The following is a 22,860-nucleotide window of genomic DNA, read 5'->3' as shown; positions in this document are numbered from 1 at the left end:
ATTTGCTGAACAGTAGATATTTGAACTGTACATTGGTCACTGATGCTGGAGGAAATATATTCTTCCACATTATTTTTTTATCTCAGTAACGTATTATGAACAAAAAACAACCTCATAATATTTATTTATGATATATTTTAATAAACCCTGTTTTCCATTTCACTAGAAGCAGTCAGGATTCACGTAAACTCTTCAATTTCTTGGAGTCTCACTTTTCTCATCTGTAAAATAAAAAATGATATTTAAGTTGCAGAATTATTGTGAACATTAGAAATTAGGTATGCAAGGCACCTAATATAGTACCTGTCACAAAGTAAGCGATCAATAAAAAATGTCCATTAAGCACTTCTGCCTGACTTTCCATATAAACAGATTGCTGTGATTTTGTTCAAGTAGGTTATATGTCCTTTTACTATAACATCTTTCCAACCATTTGGTTCTTTGACAATCATAAGTTGGTAAATTTGCTCAAGTCTGATGGAAAATGTCAGGATACCATTTATGGGCTAAAATGTTGTGGCTTACAAGACTTTTGTGATGTGATCCCTGTCTAACACCTTGTTCAGCCCTCTCACCAGTTCCCTAGCTGCAAACTTATATGGCAGCTAAACTTAGCTATTGTTTGTTTGGTGTTTTTTGTTTTTTGTTGTTGTTGTTGTTGTTGTTTTGGTGTGTTTTTTTTTTTTTTTTTTTTTTCTTTTTTGAGACGGAGTCTTGCTCTGTCACTCAGGCTGGAGAGCAGTGTCATGATCTTGGCTCACTGCAAGCTCCGTCTCTCAGATTCACACCCTTCTCCCGCCTCAGCCTCCTGAGTAGCTGGGACTATAGGCACCTGTCACCACGCCTGGCTAAGTTTTTGTATTTTTAGTGGAGACAGGGTTTCAGTGTGTTAGCCAGGATGGTCTCGATCTCCTGACCTCGTGATCTGCCCACCTCGGCCTTCCAAAGTGCTGAGGTTACAGGTGTGAGCCAACTTAGCTATTTTTATCTCTTCTATACATATTTCCTCATGATTCTGAAATAACTCTTCTTTCTCTGCCTGGCTAATTCCTATGCAGGCATTATATCCTCCATAAACTCCTCTGTTCTAGTCAAAGTTCTTCAGAGTAACAAAACCAATAATATATCTATATATCTATATCTCTGTATATAGACAGATTTATTATGGAAATTGGTTCATATGATTATAGAGGTTGAGAAATCCCACAAGCTGGAGCTGTAAGCTGGAGAACCAGAAAAGCCATTGGAATAATTCAGTCTAAGTCTAAAGTCCTTTAGACCAGGAGATGGGGAAACAAGTTGTAATAGGGTAAGTCCTAGAGTCCAAAGACCTGAGAACCAGCAGCTTCAATGTCCAAGGACAGGAGAAGATGGATATCCTAGCTGAAGAAGAAAGAAAATTCTTCTTTCCTCCACCTTTTTGTTCCATTTGGGCCCACAACAGAATGAAATTATGCCCACCTACATGGGGGGCATAATTTCTTTACTTAGTTTACTAAGTAGAATGTTAATCTCTTCCAGAAAAACTCTTACAGACATACCTAGAAATAACATTTTATCATCTATCTGGGCATTCCTTAGCCCAGTCAAACTGACACATAAAATTAATTATTACATCCTCCATTCTTCATCCCCACCCCAGGCTCTTGGCTGAATTTGGTACTTTTTCTCTGCCTGTGTTTCCACACTTACTTTTTATGTTGAGGAACACATTCAATTGCTACAGTTGGTTTTCTTAATTGTTTCTCCCACTAGACAAGAAGTCCTTAATGGTGGAGTCTGTCTTTCTATTATCATTATGTGTATCTAATATCCAGAGTCTGGTACACCTCTTGGTTTATTGTTGATGTTGCACTAACATTTGTTGCTTGTTAAATGAACATGAGGTGGGGTAACAAGTGTGGATGGTTTTCTCTCCAGGGAACAATGCTTTCAATGTGGCACCAAAAGCAGTGAGTACCTTAAGAATGTAAGGATAAGAAAATCATGCCCTTTGCCAGTCAAGCCTTTTGGTTCTGACAGTGGCACTGGGATATATATTTTGAAAAGAATAAAACACCCCCATTATGATCAATTTTTAATATTCTCTAATGACTGAGAATGGAGCTATCATTCAGAGATTTTTCTAACATCTTTTCAAAACCACATATTCAACCTGTGTTTACTCTTTAAGCTAACAAAAAGTCAAGCATTCATGTCAGCTACACAATAGTATTTATTTATTTTTTTAAGACAGGGTCTTGCTCTGTGTCCAAGCTGGAGTGTAGTGGCACAATCACAGTTCACTGCAGCCTCAACCTCCTGGGGTCAAGCAATCCTCCTGCCTCTGCCTCCTGAGTAACTGGGACTACAGGCATGCACCATCAGACCCAGTCTCGCTTTGTTTCCCCTGGTGGTCTCAGACTTCTGGACTTTAGCCATCCTCTGACCTCGGACTCTCAAAGTGCTGGAATTATAGGCATGGGTCGCCGTGCCTGGATATAATAGTATTTAATTTGGAGACTTCAAATCATCTTTATTCAAGTTTTATTTTAAATTTAGGTGCCTCTTAAATTTAATATAAGGATTTTATTAATTAGTGAATTAGTTCATAGCTACCCTATTTCTTTTTCTTCTGATTTGTTAAACTGTAAACATAGCTCCTAATTCATTTTAGCTGAAATCATTTTAGCCTGAGGAATTCTTTTTATCTTATTTTTTTCCTTTGCAATCTGAGAGGAGAATTTTCAACATTTTCATTACAAACATTTCATTACAAACATCAAAACAAAATCTTTATCAGCAAATGCCAAGAAAGGCATTTTCATTTATATTTATGAGAACTTGAATAGTTATCAAATGCAAAATGGAAAAATCCAAAGTTGTAAACATAATGTAAATGTATAGTCAGGAAAATCTACTTGGTGATTTCAGGCATGTAAATAACTCAGAGTTATTCTTTTGGTTAAAAGCCAGTTTGCTAAATTCTATGACTATTTTTTAAAAGGTATATATTTTAAAGTCTATTTTAAAAATTGTAATGTTTTTCTCCCCCTTATACTGAGGTCTTTTCCCTCTTATAGATTCTGCCCTGTTTCATTATGAAGAGATTTTTGTAGGAGGGATTTTCTAAAAGAATTTTTCTCAATGCGTATCAAAGAGCATGCTGTTTTTGTGACGATCTCATGGTATATCACAGCAGAAGTGAAAATTTTCTATGATTTAAATTTATCATTTTCCATTCCTGTGATGTGCTCCCTTTTGTAGTATCTATTTACTTTTTTTACTGGTACCCCTTACTGGCTACAGCAAGTTCTAGTTGACATCATTCAAATGTAGCCAGTGTTGGAATCACCCAGGATAAACTGCAATGCTTTCCAAGTAACTAGTCCTCCATTTCACACTGACTCCAGGCACAGAAGTAGGCATCTCATGGTGCAAAGCACACTAATCTAAGAGTCAAAAAAAAAAAAAAAAAAAAAAGACATATTTCTGTCACTTTCTGGTTGTTCTTCCTCGGGTAAGTCTACAAGCCTTCTAACTGATTGTAGGACCCATATAAGTTAGAAGTACTTTTTGCTTAAGGAATTTTAAAGGATTTTAGTGGTCATGGTAGTTGACTCTCCAGCAGCATTCCATCCCAGGATGGAATGTAGATTGTGGATAGAAAGTGGTTTTCAAATTTGGTGTACATTAGAATCACCTGAGAAACTTTTTAAACTCTGGATGCCCTGGCCACATCTCAGACCAATTAAATCAGAAACTCAGGAGGTTGGATCCAGATATTCAAATTTTCAAAACTTCCCAGGGGATTCCACTGTGCAGCCAAGGCTGAGAACCACTGGTCTTGGTAATACCTTAGCTGGTAACTAGTTTACGCATGAGCGTGTGGTTCAATTCTAGCTAACAAAATTTAAGGCAGAGGCTGAAGGAAAACTTTGGGAAAGACTGCTTAACTCCCAAAGCAAATACAAGAGACAAAGAGACTTGCCAAAACTCTGAGGTTGAAAATGCTTCAGAGTCAGCAGAGCTGCCAAATCAAAGGAAAATGTAACCAAAACATGACGCATGCCCAACCTGTAAGCTTCCAGTTATTTGAGAGTATAAATATCCTTATTGTATAAACCAGACTCGCAGTTTTTCTGTTATTAGTAGCTGAAACATCCTAAGTGATTTGCTCTAAATGAGCAACATCAATCTTACTCCTGGCTGCTGTAGCTCTAGATTAGGGTTCCCAAGCCTGTGGATATATGTTAGAATGAGTATCACTTGGGAGAGTCTTTTTTAAATTGCAAATTCTTGAACACTACCCGGACCTACTGAATTAGAATCTCTAGGAGCAGAGCCTAAGAACTTATATTTTTGCAAAACTTACCAGAAGATAACACAGCCAGTCTGTACACTGATGTTTGGAGATAACTAAGTTCTTAAAAAAGAAAGAAAAAGGATAGGAAAACAGTTACTATATCATGCAATTTAAGATGTAAAGAAACTTAAATATTGTCTAGAATAACTTTATTACCTGAAAGATGCAAGAATTGAGGCACAGATAAGTGAAATTATTTGCTCAAAGAAAAACATTTAGTTCTTTGACAACAGTAAAAATATTTTTAATGTATATATTTGCATTTGGTCTTCTTACAACTGAATGTCCTTTTCATTCTGTGTCACCAAATTAAGAAGTGAATTAGGCTCACAGCTTGTGGGCCCTATTTGTCAAATTATACAGCTTGGAAATGACCCAGACTAAGAGACATATTCATTTATTATTTGGCTAACATGAAGCTGATACCAGAGACTTGTTTCACACACTGCTTATCCTCAAAATTGTTCAGTTAGTTTCACTGGAATTTGCTTCCTCTGTTCTCTGCTGTGGGAGAATGTGGTTGGAAACCAAAGGTCTGGAGAGAAAATTGCCAATGGTTCAAACAATATCTCTTGCTAGTTTTATTTGATCTCGTCATGTCTATTGTCCTCTTAGATTTGCTTTGGATATTTTTTCCTTGCTGTAACAGTGAGTCTTTAACATTCAACTGAGGCCATTTTAGGTAATTAGACACCATATGAAAGCTTGTATTTAGATTGACAGTCCTTATTCCACAGATCAATTTTTATAGAATATCACTTTACATTGTATCACCAGCGAGGAAAATTTGCCTCTACTTAGCCCAAGCCCTGGAAAAAAATCAATACATTTTGATTTTCCCTTCCATTTTGGATGGAGATGGAAGACAGAATTTCTTCACAAATTAGGTTATGTCTGTAGGTAAATTGTAAGTGGCTACCATAGGGCAAAGCTCAGATATTGTTTCTGAGAAGCAGTAATATACACCTTCTCCACACTCACTATACAATTAAACATTATCAGGGTGGAATTGTGCATCTTCAGACAGCCTTATTATTTATGAATTTCTTATGAGCTTTGAATATGGAGAGTGAGGATGTAGGAGTTCTGTACTCTTTATACTCAGGTTACCTTCAAGTAAAATGAGTAGTGGTTTGAGGCTCTGTACGTGGAGGGTTTATGCTCCTTTATGTCTGATGAATAAAATGTTTGCAAATATATGTATATATATTAAAATATCAGTAATGTCAGGTTCTGTTCTCCTGTTTCTAAGATTTTGTCTTTTTTTTCTTCCTCAGATCTAATCTCAAGTGAATTTGAGACTCTAAAACACAACAAATGGGCCATAAAAAGTGGGAAAAACAGACAGAAACCAGGAAAGGAAACCCACGCTGTCCCATTCCCTTAGGCACCACGGAACCTTTATATAAGGAGAGGTGTCAGGGTAAAATGAGAATGTATGGAAAAAGTGCAAATGAATAAAAATGCAAGAGATGAGTTAAAATGCTATATTGCTACAGTAATATCTTTGCATTAAACACAATTTAACCTCTGTGACAACAAGAAAGCTAGGTCTGAATTAGCGTTTCCTAAAGTATATTCTTAAGAATAATAATTATGCAGCATATCAAATAAAATTACATGGAAAAAATTTCAGTGATTAAATAGTATTCAGGAAATTGGGTTAAATAAGACCTCTTGAAGCCTTTAATACTCTTAGAATGTGAATATCCGTAAGTGAGGCTCTAATATGCCTCCTTTTCTGAACATATCTTATCACATGATTATTTTTCAATGAAGCATTTTACAGGAGTAAAGTTGATCTGTGTTTATTTAAGGTATCTCGGTAACCACAGTAAGGATGAAGCAGGTCAACCATTTAAGGTCAGGCGGAATGGATTTCTTAAGGTGGGAGAGCAGAGCCAGAAGCTAAGGGCTGGAACTGCGCAGTGCGACTGTCCTTGAAGAAGAGGAGCATTAGAATGGCCCATCCCACAGCCTCGGCAAAGATATTACACCAGAAGCATGGAGCTTCTTCTCTGAAGTTTCTTGAGATTTACTGGTGTCCCTCAGTTCCAGAAAAAGTTACCTACAAATTCTCTTTAAAACTTGCATATCTTACATGGTTTAATTCTTATTAAAATGCCTACTTCTATTTAAACACGCATTATGGGCACCTCGTACACACACACGCACATATAAACACACGAGCATGCGCACCACTTTCACCTCCCGAAAAGGAGTCATACTTTCGGTTGGTATCCAAAAAGGAGCTCATTTTGTTTCTGTTGCTGATCTCATGGATTTGTGAGCCAACATTCCTGTGAGGAGCTGGCTTGCAACTATATTCACCAGGGGCTGCATAGGAGGATCAACACGAGGCACCTCTTTTTGACTGGCTTTTCTTCAGGCGCTAAAGTCATAACCATCATTTATTGAAACTTACACTATATAAGGCATTTCTGCATTGTCTCTCCCCCTTAAAACGACCCTCTGAAGTAGTGATTATTCTCTGCATTTTACAATCGAGGAAACTGAATTGGGAAGTTTAAACAGCTTGCCAAGATTACACAGTAGTCTTCTAATATGCCTGTACTTTAATAGAAGTTGAAGAAGGAAAGTATCGATAGCTTCAAGAGGACAATGAAAAGGAACAGTTAATCCTGACAATGTATTAATTTGTAGGTATCTAAGAAGTTCAAGGTGGCAACTACTTTTCTCTCTCTCTCTCTTTCTGTCTCTGGACTTCATAAAAATCCTTCTAAGTCTATTCTATTCAATAGCCAATTATACCAATCTCCTATAAAAATGATCAAATCCAATATGTGTGTTAGAATGAATAAATAAAAAACTTTAATAATTTTGTCAAAACCTTTTATAAGTTGGTAAGTCAACCATGGAAAAAACCCAAATACAAAATTAATGCATTTAATGGTGTTTATGTTTTTATTACCCTGTAATTATATCTTTCCTGTGATTGTTTTTCTTTTCATGCTGGCCTATAAAATGTGGCTGCCTCAACCTGTTTTAAACATCTACATTTGTAGGATTAGGACTAGTGATGTTTTGCCAGTTTCCATGAAAGAAGCCAGATGCACTGAAGCAACCTCCTTTGATAGTTAAAGTCCTTCATTAATTTGACACCTGGCACTCCCAGCTATGATCTTATTTTTGGTAGAATTGTTCTGGTCTACAGATAAGAGCATATTCTTCTGTCATGATAAATGAATTATGAAAGTAGCTATTGTACTGATTTTTATACTCTGCTGTTATAACTTACATTAGCTATCCTCTTACTGTAAATATTGATTCATTGCAAAGTTAAGACTGTTTGTATTTAGGGTTGCCTAGTTTAAGAAAATTTTCCATATCATCTTTTCCCTTGCTATAAAATTCTTCATTCCAAAGGCACTTTTAATTTGGCCTCATTTATTTTGTAGTATTTCAAATGCTGCCAAAATTTGCCTAAGTGCATGGAGACAAAATTGAGTCCAGATTTTCCAAGATGGATAAATTTGTGGGTGGTTGCTTTTTTCTTCTCCACAGAAGGGTTGATTGCAAAATTCCAGTAAATGACAAGTTTTCAACATAATCAGTTTTCTAGAACTCCATATTCTAGCAAATTTTCAGAAATTAATACCTTACATTAAGTGAGTTACCATATGTATGCCTGCAAGCAAAAAAAAAAAAAAAAATCCTACTTTTAAAAGTTTTGGTTTGTATCTGGAAATAAAAAACCTATTAATTTGTACCATACACTTACGTTATCAATTAAAATACTTTTGCAGTAAATAAATATCTAATAGTTTATATATATGATATAAATATATACTTTATACATAAGAAATATATATATCTCCTTCTGGCATGAACCCAATAGTACTCAATATTTTAACATTTGTTAGGAAATCCCTAATAAACCACTAGGTTTTTACTTAACAAATGATCAGCCTTTACCCCAGAAATTTTTTAAAGGATACAAAATATTAAATTGCTAATAAGCATTTCCTGTTTAAGTTGGCCTCTACCTTTATCTGTTCTGCTTTGGAGAGGTTCCATATCACTCTGGCTTGGACCATGTAATCCAGTGCTTGCCAGTCAAAGCAGCATTGTGTAAGAGCATCCCATGGCTCTTCTTTGACCTACATCTCACCAGCTTTCGTACTCTCCCCTTTCTTCCTCCCCTACCTGCAGCACCCGAAGGGCATGAGGGTAGTTCCATGACTACCACTTTAATTCTGTAATAAATGTTGCTAGAGGAACAGAGGTCATGGGGCAAGTGTGGAAATGAATGCTACTTTGTAAACTGCTTAATATCGACTATTTCCACACATAGTCTTTAGATGAGTGGCATCTGAACTCACTTCTGATGCTTGTTTAAAATGCAGACACCTGGATTCCACTCCAGACCTACTGAAGCTCAGGGAAACTCTCTGGAGTCCGCAATTTTAACAAGTTCCCAGGTGTTTCTTATGCATACTGAACTTCAAGAACCACTGTTCTAGATGACTAGACAGACTTCTTTGTACACACTGTAAAAAGAAAACAAAAGTATGTGGGAGACTTATCTGAAGATGGTAAAATGAGGTGACACCTGAATACCTTCTAGAGAAATTCTGCTAAAATATTTATGAAACTATTTTTTTTAAATCCCCAGAAAGCACAATAAATAACATGAAATAAGCATTGCTGGGTTCTGTGACATTTTCACAAGTGCTTAACATTTTTAAAAACCTGTTTTTCATCCCTAAAATACATTAAAATCTCTACCTCATAAAGGGTTGTGACGATTAAAGGGAAAGGCATTAAACAAACAAGCTAGTGCAGCACCAATATATAAGTAGCATTTAAAAGTTGTCCACACTTCACTCTTCCCACTAAGATTTTCCTTAGCCTCTGGTCACTCCAGGCTGGGTATGCAAGGCAGTTACTTGAAAACTGTGCGCCACAGAGGTCCGAGCCCCTTTCCTTACCAGTCAATGGGTTTGATATTATTCTAGAGCCTTGAACTCCAAATTGTTAGGGCATCAGTTTCAGTGAACCTACACTTGTTTCCTGATTCCCAGGGTTTATACAAATATGTCCTGCCTCCTACCTATTACTTATGTCCGCTCAGGCTTTGCAGGAACTATGATTTAGGCAATTTTCAGACACCAACTTCTAGTGAGATCTGAGAGTCCCCTCTGATATCTTCTTATCCTTTATATGTCAGTATCCACTAGCCTAAGACTTATATTCACTGCTCCATCATGGCTCCATTCTGCTGACTCTTGGAAGGATTCTCCTGGAGGTTCCTTAGTTCCCACTTTCCTGCTAGCCACAGATACTCTCCCTCTCATTCCAGAATGTATCATAGCTTGAAACTTATACCACTTTCTATAAGTCTCCATTGAAACTGTACGCAGTGGGTAAAAACCCTTCAGCCACTCTCCAGGATTGCTCTTCTATGTATACACTACCTTGCCTGAAGCTTTGATTCAAGTTCCCTACATAATCATTTATGACACAGATTAGTCAAATAAAAATTAACACCAAAAAAGCAAGGAAAAAAAAATCTATTACAACTTACTGTCAAAAGAGCAGAAATTAGCTTATTTTTAATATTTGTATATGTGTAAACATCCGTTCTGAAAGATCACAGAGTGACAACAACATCTCTGAATAAAAGTGAGACCTAGGAGTTTTGTATTAAACCAAGCCACGTATAAAGAAAATAGGTGGGTGTGGTGGCTCATGTCTGTAATCCTAGCACTTTGGAAGGGCAAGGACAGAGGACTGCTTGAGTCCAGGAGTTCAAGACCAGCCTAGGCAACATAGGGAGGCCTTGTCTCTACAAAACATAAAAAATTAGCCGGGCACAGTGGCACACAACTGTAGTCCCAGCTACTCAGGAGGCTGAGGTAGGAGGATTGTTTGAATCTAAGAGTTAAAGGCTGCAGTGAGCTGTGATCACACCATTGCACTTCAGCCTGGGTGACAAAGTGAGATTCTGTTTGGAAAAAAAAAAAAAAAAAAAACTTAAATAGGAAACTATCTGATTCCTAACATCCTTGAAATATACCACTTGTGTCTTTTCTATTAAAAAGTTATGCATAGGCTGAGCACAGTGGCTCACGCCTGTAATACCAGCACTTTGGGAGGCCAAGGTCAGGAGTTTGAGACTTGTCTGGCCAACATAGTGAAACCCCATCTGTACTAAAACTACAAAAATTAGCTGGGCGTGGTGGTAGGTGCCTGTAATCACAGCTACTCAGGAGGCTGAGGCAGGAGAATCACGTGAACCCGGGAGGCGGAGGTTGCAGTGAGCCAAGATCACGCCATTGCACTCCAGCCCGGGCCGACTCCGTCTCAAAAACAAAAACAAAACAAACAAAAAGAGTTATGCATAAAGAGAAACTGCGATTATTTATCTTTTCCCATTGATTTCTAATGTTTTCAGACATACGTTCTCATAGGAGTTGGGAGGGAGGGACAATAATCACTTGAAAAGATGTTTCTGTTTTTCTTGATCATGGTATCTTCTATTTCCCACATGTAGAGGTCATAAAAGGATTGAGTATGTCATCTAGTCATCTTTTGGATAAATATTCAACTGATAACACAGCTAAATTGTATTTCTTAGAAGAGTCTCCTTAACTCCATGAAAGCTGAATATGTAAAGACAATCACTATACACAAACGATTCTATTTCCAATGTCCTCATTGGAATTTACAGTCTTAAAGAGTCAGCTAAGAAATTTCTTCCCTAAAATTCAGTTTGTTCTGGTTGAGGGGAGGAGGGCAAAGCTCCTACTGCATCTGCCTTTAGAGAAATTCCAATCACTGTCTTGTTTTCAGTTTAAGGTAAGTGATCATAGACATTGAACATGACTTTGAAAATGTTTTCTCCTTCTCTCTTGAATTCATGTATTTTTTCAGCTAAAACATATCATGCCAGGGACCATCCTAGGTATAAAGACAAAAAACACAGATAAGACAATCTCTACCCTCAAAGAAGTTGAATCAAGAAGAAACATTAAAAGCTGGAAGCTGCTTCTTTAGCTTATATAAAATTTATTTTGCACTGACTCTTGGAAAATGCAAGATAGAGTTATAGAAAATATATATGCTGTGCATATGAAAAAATGATACATAAATCCAATCGACTTCCTTAGTTTTTTAATAATAGCTTTCATTTATTTAGTGCTCACTATATACCAGATCCCATACTAAGTACTTTAAAATTTTTGTTTTCTATAATCTTTACAGTAGTTCCATTTTGCATAGGAGGAAAAGAGCTTTATTTTCATTTTACAAATTAAGAAACTAAGCTTAGAAAAGTTATTAGTCATAAGAAACATAAATAGTGGATGACAAAAAGAGGTTCAGCTCCCAGTCTCTATAGCTCCAGAATTGGTGGCTCTTGACTTCTCTGCTATCACATTCCTACAACAAATGTGTGGACAACAAACATGTCCTGTGTCAAACACACAAAGTGAGACTAACTTGTATGTAAAATCTTCTCCTCATGGCGCTTTCTTGCCACCCAGTGTGATCTTGATTGACACTGGTTCCAATGACTGGATGAGGCTGACTCAGGAGTCTGTTGTCATTTGAGCTGATGGAGGGGGTAAGGAGAAGGTGGCAATTTATAGCCCTTTACATATTCTGTTGAAAATACGTATTTATAATTAGAAGCCTTCCCATTAGACTGACCATTTCTAAAGTATGGAGCTTTCTTATCTTTCTGTTAACAGAGACTACATTATGACAGACAAGAACAGCCATTCAGTATCTGGTTTGGAATGAATGATGCAATAAGATAGGTAGATATGGTGGACCTCCCCATGACATCTGTGAAGTCACAGCAAAAATGCAAATGGAAACCTTCAGTCCATGGCCTCCCCACTTGCTTTTCTCATTCCTCACTCATTCCTAGATCATAAGGGACCTTGAAACTTGTATGTGGACACTCTAGCCTGTTATGTCCAAGGTCTGTCCACACTACGCAAATAGAACTCCACTTCTTCGGCCTATGCTATGCCCTCAGGAGGATGGGCCAGGGAACATGCTCATTCCTAGAATAGAGCTTGGGTCCACTTTGGACACAGAACTCCAGAAAGCTGTGTCTCAGATCATAATCTAGAAAAGGTATGGGTGAGTCAGGCTTCCCTTGGTCCCTTTTACCTTTAGCCCTTTGTGAAGGGACACCACAGGAAAACTAGATCAGAGCCCTTCAAAATTCAGGGTCTAATGGTGGTACTGGATCTTGCTATGACCTACTTTATAGAATGAGAAAATAGAAACTCAGACACTTCAAGTGCCTCATTCAGGTTCAAAAATCTAGTGAGGAGATCTAGAACATGAACCAGTGACTTCTAGTGTCAAATCCGAGATATCTTCCACTCTACTGGTTGTTCTGTTGTATTTGTATAGGGGAAAATGACAATTTTTCCTAAATATTTAAAAGAAATAATTTCTCTCTTAACATTTCTCTGCACGTAAAGCTGGGTTCTCCCTCTGGATATCATCAAAAAATTCACACCAACTTTATTACCTCTGGGCCTCTGACCTCTAAAGCAAAGAATGGGACTGATTGAGAGATAGCAAATTTGTAAGGGCTTCTGTCTTCTGTGGAGCAGAACTGTCAAAAGTGATGCTTGTTGTGTTGAAAAAAAGTTGAAGTTTTGTAAAAGTTGTAACCAGAGACATCTCCTTATCATAATAGGTCACTCATTCAAATACGTTTTTAATTTGGACAGAATTGTGGGAAATAAGCATTTTCTTTTATTGCAAAGACCAAACTGAACACCAAATAGTTCTTACTATTTGCATCTCTGGGTTCTAGTCAATGTTTTACATAAAGGTCAACTTAATATAGATATTTCATTTTAAACATGAATAAGGACATGTTAAAATATGAGGAAGAATTAATACTAGTTTTTCATTTAATTATCTTTGTGATTGAAACCTTCTTTAAATTGAAGAGGAAAATGAAGTTTCTTATGGACACTGCATTTCAGGCTCTAGGCAAAAATGTGACACAATTTAACAACAAAAAAAAGAGGTCTGTAAGTTCCCATGCAAGTGAAAAATGCATAATATTTATATTATTAATCCTATGAGGGAGATGGTATTTCTCATTTTAAATCCCTATATGTATATTTATGATGCTTTGGGGAGACAAACATTTACTCTGACATCTGCCTTAAGTACCAGAAACAGAATGAAAGTGTGAGAAGAATAAAGAGCATGCACTAGGCTTATTTTTGGGAAATATGAGCCTAGACCTGTGAACCTAATATATATGTTATATGTTACTAACCACCATGTGATAAAGAAGAAACAAGTCTCCAAGAATGTGTGTGGGCTAGTGCTGAACCTGGACAGGTTTTGTGCTTCCTACAAATATTCCTGGCTGTGCCGTAAATCCCAGCAAGGTGAACTACATTTCTTGGCCACTGTTCATCCCGTTTTCAGCTCACCTGGAGATTGGTTGGACGCTCTCACGGGCGATGCTAATCTTTCAGGCTTCTGAGCTCATGCAGTCCTTCTATCCTTTTGAAAGCACAAATCTCACCAGCTGAAATCAGTCATTATTTCCTTAGGGAACCAAATCTAAACACTAGACCTTCTCTCCCAGCCTGTAATTAAATCTGGCATGCAGGTCACCAGTGCTACTGGGTCAGGAAAGAGAAGAAAAAGGAAGTGAAAGAAATGGCATTTGTTTCTTGGCTGGCCCTGGTGCTTCTCTGAGAGGTAGGCTCTGGCAGCCACACAGCAGAGTCCCTGTGCCCAGAATATTCGTGCTTGCTTCGGGTCTGCCAGCTGGCTCCAAAAAGGTTCTTTCCAATCAAGGTTTTGCTTGCTCACTCAGCACTTGAAGCTGAAGCACTTTGCTGGTGGTCTATTGCTGCCCCAAAAGAATTTTCCCTAATTCACCACCTCTGATTATGAAACAGCAGAGCTTGTCATACTTTAAAATGTATCAGAATCACTCAGAAAGCTTGTTAAATAAAGATTCCTGGAATTTATTCCCAAGACTTTGATTTAGTGGGTCTAGAGTTACATCTGAAATTTTGCATTTCTTTTTATTCTGATTTATTTATTTATTTTTCTTAATTGACAAATACAAATTGTATATATTTATCATGTACAACATGATGTTTTGAAATATTATAAACATATATTTCAAATATATGTGGTTAAATCAGGCTAATTAATATATGTATTATATGTCAATATATAGTTTTATATTTTTATATTATATAGGTGTTATAGTATTATATGTTAATATATGTCAAATATATGAAGCTAAATCAAGCTAATTAACGTATATATTACCTCATATATTTATTTTTTGTGGTATGAGAACACTTAATATCTACTGTCCTGGCAATTTTCAAGAATACAACACATTTTTGTTATAGTGACCCTGTTGTATAATAGATCTCTCGAACTTATTCCTCCAATATAACTGAAATTTTGTACCCCTTGACCAGCATCTCCTCAACTCACCCTGCCAGCCCCTGGTAAACACAATTTCACCCTCCTCTTCTAGTAAGTCAATTCTTTAGATTCCACATATAAGGGAAATCACGCAGTATTTGTCTTTCTGCACCTAGCTAATTTCACTTACCATAATGTCCTCCAGGTTCATCCATGTTGTCACAAATGACAGGATTTTCTTCTTTTTTATGGTGGAACAGTATTCCATTGTGTATATACACCACATTTTCTTTATCTATTTATCTGTTGATGGACACTTAGATTGATTCTGTATCTTAGCTCTTGTGACTAGTGCTGCAATAAACATCGGAGTGCAAATATCTCTTCAACATACTGATTTCATTTCCTTTGGATGTATACCCAGAAGTGGGATTGCTGGAACATTATGATAGCTCTATTTTTAAGGTTTTGAGAAATTTTCAAACTGTTTTCCATAATGGCTGTACTGAGAATTTGCACTTCTAACAAAGCCCCAGGTCATGCAGATGTTTGTGATCCACAGCCACAAAAGGCTATGGATGATCGATTGTTTTCTTCTTTTGTCACCCAGATTTTCGCGTCTAATTTTAAAGTTAAACATGGCTATTCAGTTAACTTTTACTGTCATCACATTGGCATTCTTCTTATCCTTACTGCTTATTTTCTATTTCTATTTTTCTTTCTTACTGTATATGACTTTCATTGAAGAGGGGGTGGGTTTAGTAAATTCAATAACTGAAACTAAGTAGGGTTTTCTTATTTATTCTACTAAGTAATTAGACTTGAAACTATCTACATCAAGTTTTATTCTGTTACAGAACATGAAGAACAGGTAAGACCCCAGAAAGAGGTACCAGAGGTGATATTTGGATAATATCTACCCCATTGAATAAGAAATGTTGAATTTAATAGATTCATGCCTCCTGCAATAAAGTGGGGTCCAAATGTGGTATCTGCCCTCTGACAAAGAACCTCCCTGATTCTGTCTCACCTGTGTTTAGTTTTGGTCCAAATGCCTGAGGGTTGCTACCTCACTATGCTGCTAGTTGGGGTTCTATCTGTTCCATTTGGGCAGGAAGAAAAAGAAAGAAAGTGAAAAGGATGTGGTTTGTCTCACCCTACCTTATCACAAGGTTTTTACCCCTGAGTTTGGGGTGAGGTTCCAGGAAGAATGAGAATGTGACTCAGCTGCCCCATCAATATATTTTCCCAAGTAAAAGAGAGGTGTATGTAGCTAGTCCTGCCTTACTATCAAATACCAAACTTTTCATTCATTTGCAACTATTTTTAGTATATCAGCAAAGTTTCTCTTAGGTTTCAATGTAGTTAAGGCAGGCTATATAATGTGCTAAATACTGATTCTAAAAGTGTTATTTCCCAGCCAGCCTATCTCTCTCCCAAAGTAAATGTAGTATAATGCAATTGAGTAGAAGGAATGTTGTTAGAAAGATAATCTTAAATCCTCCATGATTTATGAAAAGTTAAAAGTAAGGCCTTTGCAGGCTTGGCATAGTGGTTCATGCCTGTAATCCCAGCACTTTGGGAGGCTGAGGTGGGTGAATCATCTGAGGTCAGGAGTTTTAGACCAGCCTGGCCAACATGGTGAAACCCCATCTGTACTAAAAATGCAAAATTTAGGCAGGTGTGGTGGTGGGTGCCTGTAATCCCAGCTGCTCGGGAGGCTGAGGCAGGAGAATCGCTTGAACCTGGGAGGCAGAGGTTGCAGAGAACTGAGATCATGCCATTGCACTCCAGCCTGGGCGACAAGAGTAAAAAACTCCGTCTCAGTAAGTAAGTAAGTAAGTAAGTAAGTAAATAAATAAATAAATAAATAAATAAAATAAGGCCTTTGCAAACATTGACACATTATTAGTTGTGCATTTTTTGTCATATACGTCACTGCTAACTGTGGCATGCTAAGATGTCTGGGCTCTAATTTGAGTCCTTAACTTTGGTTACTTGCTGGTCATCATAATTTTGGTGAAAACTTACTTTCTATTATGTGTAGATTTTTTTGATCTTCTATTTCTCCACTGCCTTCTCATATCTCTGAAAATTACTACTTACATGCATTTAACCTGAAAAAAAAAATCAAGACCTTAAAGAAGGTCCACTGGTCTGTATGAAATATTTGGAAAATAAATAAGAATGTATTCTTGAAAAGTAAGAAAATATCATTAGAAAACATGACTTTGAATAGGATCCATCATCTCTCATCCAGAGCTATCAATCTGGTACCTTTCTTAAGCAATTTACTCTAAAGGGAGACAGATAGAAAACCCATATGGTTGAAAGAGGTACAAGATAGACAAATATACCCAAATCTATTCTATTTAATTTATCTATCATCTCCAGAATTAAAGAGAATTAAAAGAGGGAGATTTTAAAGAGTAGCTGCTGTTTTGAAAAATATAATTAAAGTGAAAGTAACAGAAAAAGATTTAAATAATATTTGTTATACACCAAAGATGCAATCCTTTTTGCTTCATGGTCTGTACTACAAATAAAAATTGGTCTCCATTATTTATGCTCAAATTATTTCACTGCATAAGATACCATGCTGAGACTGTGCCAAATGATCTGTTTTAAAAAGGTTAAAATGTCACTCTTTCATGCAATGCAATAAATATTTATTTTTAATTTGTTTATTTTATTCCCTATGGCAGACTCTGCTTCAGAAAATCAAAGAGAAGAATACAGTTCTGCTTGCAAAGTTTACAACCTGGAAAAGCCACGGGTTTGGGGAGGGAGAAACAAATACCTGTGATATTAAGGAAAATAGGGGTACTTGCTACAGTAGAGGGGAGAATTGACAAGAAGCAGTCAAAGGGATAGGAGAAGAATCAATTATTGTCACTCATGCAAAGGCAGGACGTACGTAGTGGTGATCAATGCTGCAGATTGGTTGAAAGGGATAAAAACTCAGAATAGTTCTCTGTAGTTTGAGATCACAGGTCACTACCCTCCTTAAATACAGCATTTTCAGCTACCAGTTTGGACTGAAGCTCATGGATAGTAGTTGAGAGTAAGCTAGTAGTGAGACATGGAGGCAAGTCTTTTAAAACATCAGAAAGAAAAAGATAAAATGGCAGTTTTGAATATAACAGATTTGAGGGAAGAGATTATAGACTAGGTGAGGACTAAAAATGTTTGTAGGCAAGGAGAAAAAGCCAGGAGAAGTAGAATTTGAGGATGAAACAGTTAAAAAAAATAAAAACAAGTTCTAGAAGTTGAATATGTGAACACAGAAGAAATATAGAAGAAAGGAAGTCTCTCCTTTGTCAGAAATTTCGAGGAGAGATAGGAGGCAGGTAGAGACTAAAGGAAAACATAGAGCCAAAGAGATCTGGGGTGGAAGCAAGTGATGCTAAAGCAACAACAAAGGCCTGAGGTTTCTGAGCAAAGATGAAGCTGAAGACTATTAGGTCTATCAGTTCTCATGGAGAAAGTTAGAGAGAGGTGCTCAGTTCTAGAAAAACGATGAGTGATTCACCATACCCTTGCTAGGCAGTAATGAGAGTCCAGCTGAAGTCAGTGAGCATAAGCTTGTAATAAACCAAGGCTTGGATTCCTGAGATTAAGTGCAGAAGTGGAAGGCAACATGAGCTTCCCATGGCTGGTGGCTGACACTGCGTTCATGGTTATCCTGTGACCCACTCATGAAAAGTCATTTAGGATATCAATAAAGGCACCATGAGACTCAAAGTGTTAATTAAGAGAACTTTGAAGCATTCAAGAGAAAAATTATAATGAGGATAGAGAGTTGACTGGAGTGAAGGAATGAAAAAGCCCAACAAAGGGGAATTTAGGAGCCCACGAACTTTGAGGTGGAGCAGTGTCACTTCTATTGGGAAGGATAAAGTACAATGAGACCAAACACAACAGTCAGCACCATGGATGATCAAATCATTGACACTGATGATGGGATGTAATGGAGAAAAGGATTGTGAGCTATGTACTAAAATAATTGAAGGTAAAATAGAAAAGAAAAAAGAGAGATACTTGGCATGGAAAAATAATGGAAAGTTGCCCCAAACAGAGGAGTATAAGTAACTCAACAGTCTACTCTTGAACATGTGCACTATAAATGAGAAAAGTGGGAGAACATAGGGACAAAATGATAGCTGATAAGAATAGGTAGAAAATAGCATAAGCGATGGCATCAAAGTCACATTGTTCTTGATATGAGAGGGTTGAGCTAAGTACTAGGTTGGGATGGTGCAAAAGTAATTGCAGTTTTTGCCATTAAAGTTATTAAAACCGTATTAAGAATTTGGGTTTTTGGCCGGGCGCAGTGGCTCACATCTGTAATCCCAACACTTTGGGAGGCCAAGGCAGGCAGATCATGAGGTCAGGAGATCACGACCATCCTGGCTAACATGGTGAAACTCTGTCTCTACTACAAAATACAAAAAAATTAGCCAGGTGTGGTGGTGGGTGCCTGTAGTCCCAGCTACTTGGGAGGCTGAGGCAGGAGAATGGCGTAAACTCAGGAGGCGGAGGTTGCAGTGAGCCAAGATCATGCCACTGCACTCCAGCCTGGGCGACAGAGCGAGACTCTGTCTCAAAAAAAAAAAAGAAAAAAAGGATTTGGGATTTTATTCTAAGAGCAATGGGAAGGAATTGAATGATATTAAGCAGTATGATTAACTGGTATGATCAAATTTTACAATTTTCTTTATGCATGGTAAATAGATTGGAGGGCTAAAAATATATGTTAGGAGCCCATTTAAGAGACAATTATAGTAGTGTATGTGAACTGTGATGGTAGCTTGTCTAGGATGGAGACAGGCAGATTAGAGAAATATATCCAAGTACAATTGACAAAATTGGTTTTAAAGGTCAGGGGGAGAGCTGACTTCTGAGAGTCTGACAGGGGTCAGCAAATCTATAAGAAGGGTCAGATAATAAGGATTTTAAGTGTTTCAGGCTCTATGGTCTCTGGTCTCTGTTATAACTGTCCAACTCTGTTACTGTAGTGCAAAAGCAGCCATAGCCGCCAATATGTAATATGTACAACTATGTTACAATTGCCCTTTATTTATAGACATTGAAATTTGAATTTCACATAATTTTTGTGCCATGAAATATTTTTCTTTTAACATTTTTTCAACCATTTATAAATAGTAAAACCATTCTTAGCTTACTAGTCATATACAATCAGGCAGAGGGTTGGATTTGGCCTACAGGGCTGTAGCTTTTCAACCTCTCGGCTAGGGCAACAAACTAGAAGGTGTTGTTACATGCTGAAATACTGGAAGGGAACCAAGAAAACATTCAAGGATTGAGAGACGTTTATTGTAGGAAAACTAAGTTCTAAAAAGCCTACAAAAACAACTGTTAGAACAGTGGATATGAATGAATTATGATGGGGAAAAAAAGAAAGTATAGCTTTCAAATTACTTGGTGGAAAGGGGGAATGGAAATTTACTGGAATTAAAAAAGTGGGGTTTTGGGAATCTTCTGCAACTATGTCATTAAGGGTCTATGAGTAAATAACTTCTGGCATAATAAGGTCTATGATAAAGGTTTGGATATTAATTCCATAATATATTACTCAGTGAGTAATAAGCTGTCATTGATAATCCAAGCAGGCACACCCTCAGTTTAGGACTATTACCTCAGCTTGAGTCAGTGGTCATCCATAATTAGGAAGTGATTTCTGCATCTGCCATCTCCACTTGGACAAACCATAGAGGCTCCAGAGGCTTCATTTGTTGACAAAAGTGGTGAATCGGGCAGGGTGAGGGATTTCGATTCCAGAAGCTGAAGCTCCCTTAGGGACTCCATAGCCAATTATTAAAGAAGTAGCATAAAATAGAAGTCTGTTCTGCTCAAAATCATGTAAAGCAAAGTTTTTGTCACTAATTTACTATGTTGCCTTGAGAAGTCAAGAGAACTAAGAAGCACCAACTGTCTACTGCTTACCAGGCATTAAAATACACAATTTTAATTAAACCCTCCATGGCATTCCTAGCAAGTAATTATTATTATCTCCAGTCCATGAAAGAAAATTCCAAGAATCAGCAAACCCAAGTAACTTGTCTAAGTTTATATAGTTACTAAGACAGAATTCAAACCTGGTTCTGTTTGACTCCCAAACTCAAGCCCTTGTACAAAACCACACTGGCTCCTTGAACTTCAGTTTGCTCATCTGTAAAGAGAAGAAATGTCATTAAATGATTTCTTATGTGTCTTTGGTCTCTAGCACTCTGTAAGTTTAGTTTCATAGAGGCATGATGGCCATAGGGAGCAGGAGAAATGGAAATACGTAATGTGCCTCACCTTGTAACATAATTTTCCTTCCGATTTAATGCCATCATCTGAAATTATGAGATGAATGCTTGTCTAAATTCAAAGTTACAGGATAATACTACTTCAGAGTTAAAATCAAAAAGTGTGTGAATTATCCAAACAGATAATATGAGCACTGGGTATTCATTTTTTTCAAACTTTACCAAAAATGTTTTAAAAATAAAATAAAAATTATACAATGTGCCAACAAGCATGTCAGTTATTGAAATTATTAGGTAAAAAACTTACTAATCAGGTTTTTAATCTGATACTTTTTTAACTGACAAATAGTGAAGCCTTTAGAAGTGATTTTATTCTCTTACTGTGCTGCTGTTAGTTAAGTGCTTTGTAGTTTAATGGAAAGCATTAGACTTGTCAAAATATTTCCCACACAATCACTGGGTAGGAGGGGGAATGAAAGACAGAATAAACCAGGTAGAACCCTCCAATGAGGGGGAACCATGAGCAACAACATTCCAGTAAAGTTTCTACATTGAAAAGTGTTTCTAAGCAGAATGTTAAACATAAATGGACATGGCAGCAATAATCATTTTGGAAAATCCCTGTGTAGACATTTACTAAATATCATAGTGATACTTATTTTCATTTATATTTGTAATATCTGAGAAACTAATACAACAATTATAATACTCTCCACAAGTGTGATAAAAGGACAGGAGAATGCAGGCTTTATATTGAAAGAAAGGAAAAAAGAAGGAAAGAAAGAGGGAGGGAGAGAAGGAGGAAAGAAAAAAATGAAATTTTTTGCCAACTTCTAAATTCACTTTTCAAAGGTTTGGAGTTTTCTCCTTTATTCCTAGTGGAACCTTTGCTTTGTAAAAGTTAAATTGCATGTGCTTAAACCAATAAAGGTCTTATAATAAGTTGTTGCTGTTATTGTTATTGTTTTGCAAAAGGGGGCATTTTTCTTTTCCCTTTTTTCCATTATTTTGAATCCATATTTATTAGGAGTTTAGATCCATCAAGAGAATTCACAGAAAACTTCCATAGCACTATGCTCTCAACTTTATGTGAACTTTATATGCAAGTGTTCTTATACATTTCGTAATGTTCCTAGAATGTATCTGCAGGGTCACTCTTCAATTACGATATGTTGGAGCTAAGTAACATTTACGAGCATTATTTTTATTATATTTGAAACAGAATGAAACAGAATACCACACATTTTGGTATTTTACTTTAAAAATGTTTGAAATCTAACGTCAAACATAAAAATGTAAAGAGAATATACTGTTTTCTTCTTTTCATTGCTATAAGTAAGCTAAAGATTGTAAGTTGTCATTAATGATATTTAGAAAGATATTTCAGCAGATATTTTGTTTACACCTTAAAAACATCCAAATGGGCTGGATGTGGCGGCTCACGCCCATAAACCCAGCACTTTGGGAGGCTGAGGTGGGCAGATCACTTGAGGCCAGGAGTTCAAGACCAGCCTGGCCAACATGGTGAAACCCCAACTCTACTAAAAATACAAAAATTAGCCAGGCGTGGTGGGGCATGCCTGTAACCTCAGCTACTGGGGAGGCTGAGGCAGGAGAATCGCTTGAACCTGGGAGGCAGAAGTTGCAGTGAGCCAAGATCGCACCACTGCACTCCAACCTGGGTGATAGAGCAGACTCCATCTAAAAAAATAAAAATTAAAAAGCAAATACAAATTTTAAAATTCCAAATGATTCAGCTAATTCTTATTCATATTTAAAGATAGTATTCCAGAGTAAAGTATAAGAGCTTAATTTGTTAAATTCTTCTATCCC

At 36.9% G+C, this 22,860-nt stretch overlaps 1 long non-coding RNA gene across 2 annotated transcripts; it reads right to left on the bottom strand.

Moving 5' to 3' along the window:
* Positions 1-8: 8 nt before the first annotated feature.
* Positions 9-20,944, bottom strand: LOC126937624 (uncharacterized). 2 transcript variants are annotated; one of them, XR_007719797.1, is made up of 3 exons: positions 20,872-20,944; positions 4,355-4,405; positions 9-221 (listed from the first exon to the last, which is right to left on the bottom strand). It is a non-coding gene; the product is annotated as an uncharacterized LOC126937624 (long non-coding RNA). The 2 variants fall into 2 exon arrangements; XR_007719796.1 differs by lacking the exon at positions 20,872-20,944 and adding an exon at positions 8,689-9,513.
* Positions 20,945-22,860: the final 1,916 nt, after the last annotated feature.

Source organism: Macaca thibetana, chromosome 15 (assembly GCF_024542745.1).
Source record: "Macaca thibetana thibetana isolate TM-01 chromosome 15, ASM2454274v1, whole genome shotgun sequence".
NCBI lineage: Eukaryota > Metazoa > Chordata > Mammalia > Primates > Cercopithecidae > Macaca > Macaca thibetana.
Note: the sequence above shows the minus strand (reverse complement) of the source record. Positions and strands in the feature narration are given on the sequence as shown.